We start from the raw sequence: 8,492 nt of genomic DNA, 5'->3' as shown, positions 1-8,492 counted from the left end.
AACAAAAAAAAGTTTTCAAAACTTGTTTCCATCCCATTGATTGTTTGATTTTTCTTTTTTCTGCTCATACATTCTCCTCTTCCAGATTGATTACACTCTCCAGTAATGAGACAGCAGGGTTTAGAGTTTTTCTCATCACAAAGCGACAAGGTAAAAAATATGAAGGACACCCTCTATCAGTCACTCATATGGACTGTGTCAGTTTGAATAACTGCAGAGCAATCTGGTAAATATGGGAGGCTGACTGCAGTAATGGTAAATGATTGATATTTGAAATGGCTATGAAACAGTCCTGCTGCCATGCAAGCAGATGTGCAAGGCTTAGCAAACTAAAATCTACTCTCAACATACTCTTTATACGCACGTTGTATCAGCCTGAATTACTAATTGGATATGCAATGCAGAGGTGCATCCCATCCACACTAATTGAGACATCACATTTGTTATAAATCTTCCATCAGTTAATTACAGGTACATTCCATGATGGATAATTTGCTTGGCCAATGGTAAGCAAATATATGTAGAAAGATATCATATTATAGCATTGTGCAAGAATAACATTGTTTTGTTATTAGTCGATTTTTTGTTCTTTTGAAATTTGTGATTTTGGCAAATAATGCAACATTCAGGCATATTTAGATACAAAACACCTCAATTCGTTGCATGCTTAGTATTTGATTGTGTAGACAACGCTACGAGTTGTTGTCTGCACCTACCACATTTCAAACATTTCTAAATCTAAAAAAGATTGTACAGTCATTAAAATTATGACAGTGATCTCACTCCAACAGTATGAAGAATATTGAAAGGACACTGTTAAGTACTGACCTTAGGCCAGTGCTTGAAGTGGAATATAATTATTGCCAGTACCAATTACTTACATTGCTGTGTGTATTGGCCAGTATCAGCAAATCCTTTCAGTATTACATTCTGAATTTCTACAGTGAATAAAAACCACTAGGACATATCACAACATAAATTAATTTAACCAAGGGGACAGTCATTTCAATTATTAGAATAAAACATTAAATGGCATGACTGTATACTGGAGAAAATGATCGGGAGTGACGAAGGCACTTATTTCAGAGGCGTGTTGAGTAAGTGGGACCTGCCAGTAGCCTTTTCTAGAGTCTGGTGAAATCTTTCTAATGCGCCCTGACTTTCTGGATTGTAACCGCTGGAGGTATGGTGTGTCACATTTAACAATAAGATTTTGAACATGAAGTTCAATCCCCGGTCACTTTGGATGCGTATAGGGAGACCAAAAGTGGAGCGCTTTCACTATGACACAGGCTTTTAATGAGCGCAACAGAATGGCTTCAGGATAACGAGTGGCAGAACACATAATGGTGAGGATGTACTGGTTACCGGATTTTGTTTTAGGTAAAGGACCAACACAGTCAACAATAACATGCTCAAATGGTTCTTCAACGACAGGAATGGGCTTTGACAGAACAGGAGGAATCACCTGATTTGGTTTTGCTGAGACTTGACAGATATGGCGCGATCGAAAGAATTTCACAACATCTGATTAAGTCCATTAACGAAGCACACAGTCGTTCCTTATTCCTAAGTGGCTGGACATGCTATGACCAAGCGCTAAACTCGGAATGGCTGTGGCACTACAATTTGGGACACTGACTCATGCGTAATACCAGAGCTCGGAGACCAGTGCCGCATAAGCACAAAACAGACTTTTCAAATGTTGGGTTCTCTGCAAGAGAAAAACAAGACGTTAAACTACAATCAGCTATCTGTGCTCTGATAAGCTACTCTTTATCTACTGCATAAGATATTTATTAACAAACAAACCTCAAACAGGAACAGAAGAGAAGCACAGAAACACAAAATCTTCACAAAGAACTATTTAACTAAAAGAGATGATATGTTTTTAAATAAAAACAGGACACACAACTTAAATAAAAACACTTAACACCGCTCTGAGAGGGTATGTGAGCTCACAGCTCTCACAGCTCCCCTCTGCTGCAGTCAAGCACACAGCTCCACTCCTGCTGCATCTAATCACTGCCATCTGACTCACTGGTGAGCAGCCACACAGGCTGGCCTCTCAAGACCAGCCACATTGCCTCGTTGTTGCTTGCTCCTTGTTCTCTTATCCTCCAGGTTGATCGGGGAATCAGGGGCAGCTGCTGCTAATCACTAGTTGCAGCTGTGAGGCAGGAGATGGAAGGGCAGTACCTGGAGAACTATAGGAGAAGGAGAAGCAAACAAATCAAAACACAGAACAGATGGCTCTAGGGCCGTAACAATATGAACGTATGTTCACAAACTAAATGGTTATCTTTTCTGAGCTGCAGTTTTATTAACTTTGTTGCACGCTGGCATTCACCAAATGTAATAAATTGTTGTATTTCACTTTTGTCAGGCACTAAATCACAGAACACTGTTTTTCTATCTCACTCTCTCTTCGTGACAAGGATAGTTCCGCTTCATCCTCTCATCGAAGTTGTACACACTGACACTGGGTGCTTCTCAAGTCTCTTATTTGTCGTTTCTCAATCCTCTCTTGAACCGGAAGTTGTTACGCTCCGCCATCTTGCAGACCGTCCCAAAGCTCTTATTGCACAGGGCCGAGGAGCGATCTCTGAGGAGCTATGACCGAGGATCCACAGTGCATCCTTCGCGGAAGTTTTTTACTGACTGACACACCCCCTTACTGGGAAGCAGTTATATTGATTGGACCCTGCTGCTGATCAGACTGATCTGATGCATCATGACAGATAACATTAAACTCAAGTGCATCACTGCAAAGTCTTGGGCTATATTTGATTTGTTTTGATTCACTGTCTAGTTAAAATCTCAGTTCACTGTAGGTCCGAACAACAAAAGCCCCACACACAACTTTATTCATTTAGGCTAGGCTATTAGAATGATTTAATTTTTATTTTATTTCTCCCATCAACTTTTATTATGGAAACAATTAAAGTCAGAGAGTGTGTCAACAAGAAACATGTTTTACATCATTTATCGTCATTTCTAATCAGTCACATGTGAGGCTGATCATTTTTGTGTTAAGTCCAAATAGACAATAAAACAGAGTGAACAAGTTAAGAGTCGGACAAGTCACTAAACTGCACTAAAGTCTCTAATGAAGCAAGCAAAGGAAAATAAAGCCACACATCCAGCCATCTCACCGACTGCTTCTGATGAAAGCAGCTGGCGGCTACGCAAGTAAAATCAGCTGATGCGTTGGATTGATATCATGGAACACAGTGATTGACTGGTGACAAGTGATGTGACTTGCATAAATTAAATGTAGGCTATGCAGTAGGCTAGTGTTAAAGATATCATAAAATAAAATAAACTGAAAGCCTAAAACTGAGTGTCGACTTAGAGTTACAGCATTTCAATTTCCCTGAAACATTTAGTCTAATAAATCCCAAGACAAGATTATCATATTCTGAGTTACTCAATAACTAATTAACCATAAGAATCAATAAATATAAATGCAGATAATATAAGCATTGTGCCAGTAGAAATGATCCTGTGCCTCTGAGCAGGACATACAATAACCTATAAATATTCATGTGCAGGTGTTTGTTAAACAGGTAGCTAACAGCTACAGAGAGAATCATGCTGCTCTGCACTGGTAACTGAGACTTTATTAGTACCAACACAGTGCACATGTGTGCAGACAAAACTCCATCAAATGTCTCTACAGCTGTTAGAGCCGACTGACAGCTGATCCAGCTGTGATCAGCTGCCGCCGTCATCAGAAACAGACGTCGCCTCGGAGGAAAGGACGTCTCATGTCATTAGGAAAATATTTCCTTGTTCCTTCTCTACTGGCTTGGTTTCCTTGTGTCTCTCCATGTATCCCCGGTAGGCGGGACTAAGATGCAAGGAAAACACGCAAGTGAGAGAAACATGGATGCAATTAAGAGACTTGAGAAGCACCCAATTTGACACTGACCCACTTTGACACAAGGGGAGGCGGGGCCTTTGTGTAACTTGCTAGTGAGTGTATGGGGCCACCCAGGTTTGCTATGCTGATCAGCAGCTTGTGAAAACTGCACAGTACACTAAAGAGAAGAGAAGAGAAGAAGAGCCGGTAATGTGAGTACTAGCCAACTTTAAGCACTGTCTCACGTACACTGTGTGATTTAAAAAATAAAGGGAGTGGCATGAAGAAAGTGCTACATCCATCCCTGGAAAAAAATAGGAACACAGACTTCTCTCTGAATGTCAGGAGATGTTTTTCACAGCTTTCAGACTGTCCAAACAGAACTTCCGAGACACTTTACTTTGTCGTAACCATCTTTACTTTATGTACAATGATTAGTGTGTGTGTGTGTGTGTAACCCTCTCTGCTTTGTGTACAGTGATCTATAAGCTGCTGTCTAAATTAGTGAGAGCTCAGAAGAGAGGGCACAGTAGACATCCTTTGATCCTTTTGAAAGTAAAACCGAGAAAGGTTTCAAGTCAAAGTTATTATGGAACAAAGTATTTTCAAACACACACACACAACTGTACTTGGTTTTCAACCTCAGGGGTACATCTAGCATTTATCTGCAGGCATGCAACCATGCGTGCACAGAAAACGCACACATTCTGTGGCTGTTAAGGCCTTTCAACAAACACACACACACACACACACACACACACACAAACAATCTTCTCTTCTGACATCCTGGGGTTATGTCAGTCTTTGATGTGTGAGGAGGGAGTTATTACAGCTGGGAGTGTCAAAGTTATGACTTGTGTGTGATTTGTATCACATTAGGAATTAGAAGCCACAAAGTAACATCCAGACCAGCAAGTGTTTTTTTCCTAATCTATAAAATCTACTGACAGAGAATAAAAGAAAGAGACAATAGAAAATGAGGGAAGATGAAAAATTGCTGTATCTGCAGCTGTGAAATCCAAAGTGACATACATTTTCATGTCTGTGTATGTGTGTACTGGCAGCCGTAAACACATGTAAACACACACACAGAAACTGCTTTAAAGATGTGTAAAGGAAAATCCATGTCAACACGAATGCATGTATTTTTGAAGTGCAACATTCCTTCCTTCCATACAGTTTGTGCATTTTCTCTGTGTATTGATTAGAGTAATGTTCAATTCCACCATGTGCAAAGAAGCAGCACTTTTGCTATGACATCAGCATTTCCCTGTTTGTAGCCACACCGGCGGCCTGACTTGGAAGATGGCTGGTCAATCCACTATTAGTATAGACTGAAATAGCTCAGCAACTATTGGATAGATTACCATGGAAATCTTTACACACATTTACATTGCCTGCAGGATAAATTACCTTAAACTTGCAACCTTGCCAAAAGCGCACATTCAGAGCAGTAAGACATTTGAAGTTGTCAGTTCTAAGAATGATTCTTGGCGTGTTGTGTCTTGTGCCAACCTAAAAAACACAAGCTTCTGGCGTTCAAGAATTCTCTGTCAAATCTGAAGAAACACAAAGGTAAAAGGCGTTTTTTCTGTTATGATTAGGTAATTGATTAACATTTTTCTGTATTAATAGTCAGTTTACAATGTTTGCAATAGTTGTAATGTTAGTAATGGTTGTAATGAAACGTCTCTTCTGTCTGAACCAGAAGCCCTAAGGTCAGCTAAAACTGCATCCCAATCCTCGGTTCTTTCTTTTTTTGTTTCTCTTTTTTTTTCTTTAACCTTTTTTGCTAAGCAGGGTAACATCACATAAGACCATATACATACACAAGACAAGGACATACTTAAATGAATAAAGACAAAGGGAGTCTAAAAAGCTAGGAATTGTCCCGTTATTGCCAGGCCAAGTCCAATAAACCCAGTCTCATCCTCCGAGTGGCAGATGCATCCAGATAGTCCAAAAAGGGGTGCTGTTCAGTAGAAAAGGAATGGTTTGTCCTTCAGTACTGTGGAAAAGGCTTCCATTGGTTGTTTGGGAGTAAAGACAAGATCAGTTCTACTACTCATTCTGTGAACACCGGAAAAGAATGTAAATTCTTTATCATTAGGGCAAAGAGTCCGCCAGGTGTCAACTAGATCAAGTCTGTTACAGGTGTCTAAAAGTGCTTTGGCCCTATTAGACATTTGAGGGTTTTTTTTGTCTGCAATCACAGAAAAGTAACAGTTAAAATCTCTGGCTATCACTGAATTATCACAAACCCAATAGGAAAAGGAGGAGAAAGCATGAGTAATAAAGCCGTTAGACCGTACTGGTGGAAAATAAATATTCAGAAATGACACTGACTGACTGTATAGGGTGCCCTTTAAAGATATCTACCAGACTTATCACTAATTGTTTGGGCACCCATCAGCGCCAGATGTTTATGTATTAAAATGGCTACCCCACGACTCTTACTTGTAAAAGAGGAACTAAACACCTGACCAACCCAGTCAGGTTTTAACTTTAGGTGCTCCTGAGGAGTGAGGTGAGTCTCCTGCAACAGAGCAACATGCACATTTTCCTTTGTGAATCTCCCCCAAATTTTTGAATGGGTTTTGTTTCACAATCCTCTCCAGGGTGCGGTTATCCCTATTGCTTGTACACTTTTTTCTACCACGTTTTCCTTCCCTTCACCTCTCTATTAATATGCTTGGACACAGCTCTGTGAACAGCCAGCCTCTTTAGCAATGACCTTTTGTGTCTTGCCCTCCTTGTGCAAGGTGTCAATGGTCATTTTTTGGACAGCTGTCAAGTCAGCAGTCTTCCCCATGATTGTGTAGCCTTTAGAACTAGACTGAGAGACCATTTAAAGGTGTTTTGAGTTAATTAGGTGATTAGAGTGTGGCACCAGGTGTCTTCAATATTGAACCTTTTTCACAATATTCTAATTTTTTGAGATACTGATTTTAGGGTTTTCATTAGTTGTCAGTTATAATCATCAAAATTAAAAGGAATGAACACTTGAAATATATCAGTCTTTGTGGAATGAATGTATACATTATACAAGTTTCACTTTTTGAATGGAATTACTGAAATAAATCAACTTTTTGATGATATTCTAATTATATGACCAGCACCTGTGTATTGCACCTTCGGCTCCTGTTCTCCAAGTCATCGATCTTATCCAAGGCAGCTTCCAGCTTAAGCTCACTATGGCACTATGACTCGCTGTAATATCCTCCTGCGTTGATATGCGCCCATCTGCCTCTTTCATTTGAGCATCTAATGTGGAAATATTAGCTGCACAGGTCTTTTTAGAACCGGGTCAATCGTCTTCTCAAAGGAGGCCTCCACAACTTTCAGCACCTCCGCAGTTATCCTCTCCACCAACTTGTCGGTGTCCACTTGGCCGTGTGGTGAAGACGGCGGGGGTGTCCGCCATTATGGCAGCAGCATGGTCACTCGGTGGAGGGTGGTTTATTCCAGCTTTGGCCAATTTTGTGAGGTTGAGCTTCTTCTGGGTATTCGGCATCACACAAAATTAGTCGTATACAAAAGCCCAATGCCAAATTGTGGGAGTGCCCGAAAACACAGCTGCTCCGCCATTAGCATCACGTGACCCTGCTTAAGAGGTAGTTGATGAAGCCAGTCCTCGGTTCTTATCCTGCTTGACCTATCAGCTGTCTTTGACACAGTCAATCACATGATCCTGCTATTTGCACTCTCAGCAATGGGCATCTCGGGCAAAGCACTCCTGTGGTTCGAATCCTTCCTTTCAGGGCCTTCCTACAATGTTTTGTGGCAAGGACAATTATCTTACTCCCACTGCCTCTCCACAGGGTTCCCCAAGGCTCGGTGCTAGGGCCCCTTCTCTTCTCAGTTTACACCACATCACTGGGGCCGATCATTCGCTTGCATGGCTTATCTTACCACTGCTACGCACACGATACGCAGCTCTACCTATCCTTCCCGACGACCGCAGCGTCTCGGCGCGGACCCCATTGAAGTGCTATGTGCTATTAGCTCTTACTAACTCTTACAAGTATATATTGTCAGTTGTAGCTCTCGTGCTGTATTTGATTCTTTGTTGATGCTTGTATGTTGTTCCTCAAATGTAAATCGCTTTGGATAAAAGCGTATGCCAAATGAGTAAATGTACAGCCCCCCCAGATCCGTGATTGGATGATGAACTGACATTCCTGATTGGATAGTCAAACGACATGTTAACCCAAGCATTCCCATTGGCTATTCAGTAGAACATGCCAAATGTGGGACAAAACTACTTGTAACTGTAGGTTTCTTTTGTACCTGTAGAATTGATCCGGACCTGTAAACTTTGGGTTTTTCAGATACACATTCAAACATTTTCACACAGCTACAAAAGATTTTCATGAGCGCAAAATTTTCCTCTCCGCTACAATACCATTTGGGACAGTATTTATTCCATAGGTATGCAGAATATCATCACTGAACGCACAGCACATTGAACCTTGAAGCAGATGGGCTACAGCAGCAGAATGATGTATATGTATCTTCAGGGAGAGGTCAGTGTACAGATGTTCACTACTCAAGGCAAAGCTCCAGCAACTTTGCATTTCCTCCAAGTTAGGTGAGCCTTTGGGGGAGATGCCCTCCAAGCAGTCCT

The 8,492-nt window shown here is 41.0% G+C and overlaps 1 long non-coding RNA gene across 1 annotated transcript; it reads right to left on the bottom strand.

The window, feature by feature from the left end:
• Window positions 1-210: 210 nt before the first annotated feature.
• Window positions 211-2,524, bottom strand: LOC119886534. Its single transcript, XR_005441504.1, has 2 exons — window positions 2,422-2,524; window positions 211-2,207 (listed from the first exon to the last, which is right to left on the bottom strand). It is a non-coding gene; the product is annotated as an uncharacterized LOC119886534 (long non-coding RNA).
• Window positions 2,525-8,492: the final 5,968 nt, after the last annotated feature.

This window comes from Micropterus salmoides, unplaced genomic scaffold, assembly GCF_014851395.1.
Source record: "Micropterus salmoides isolate LMB-PRFRI ecotype aquatic unplaced genomic scaffold, ASM1485139v1 Ms_hic_scaffold_4, whole genome shotgun sequence".
Classification (NCBI taxonomy): Eukaryota; Metazoa; Chordata; class Actinopteri; order Centrarchiformes; family Centrarchidae; genus Micropterus; species Micropterus salmoides.
Note: the sequence above shows the minus strand (reverse complement) of the source record. Positions and strands in the feature narration are given on the sequence as shown.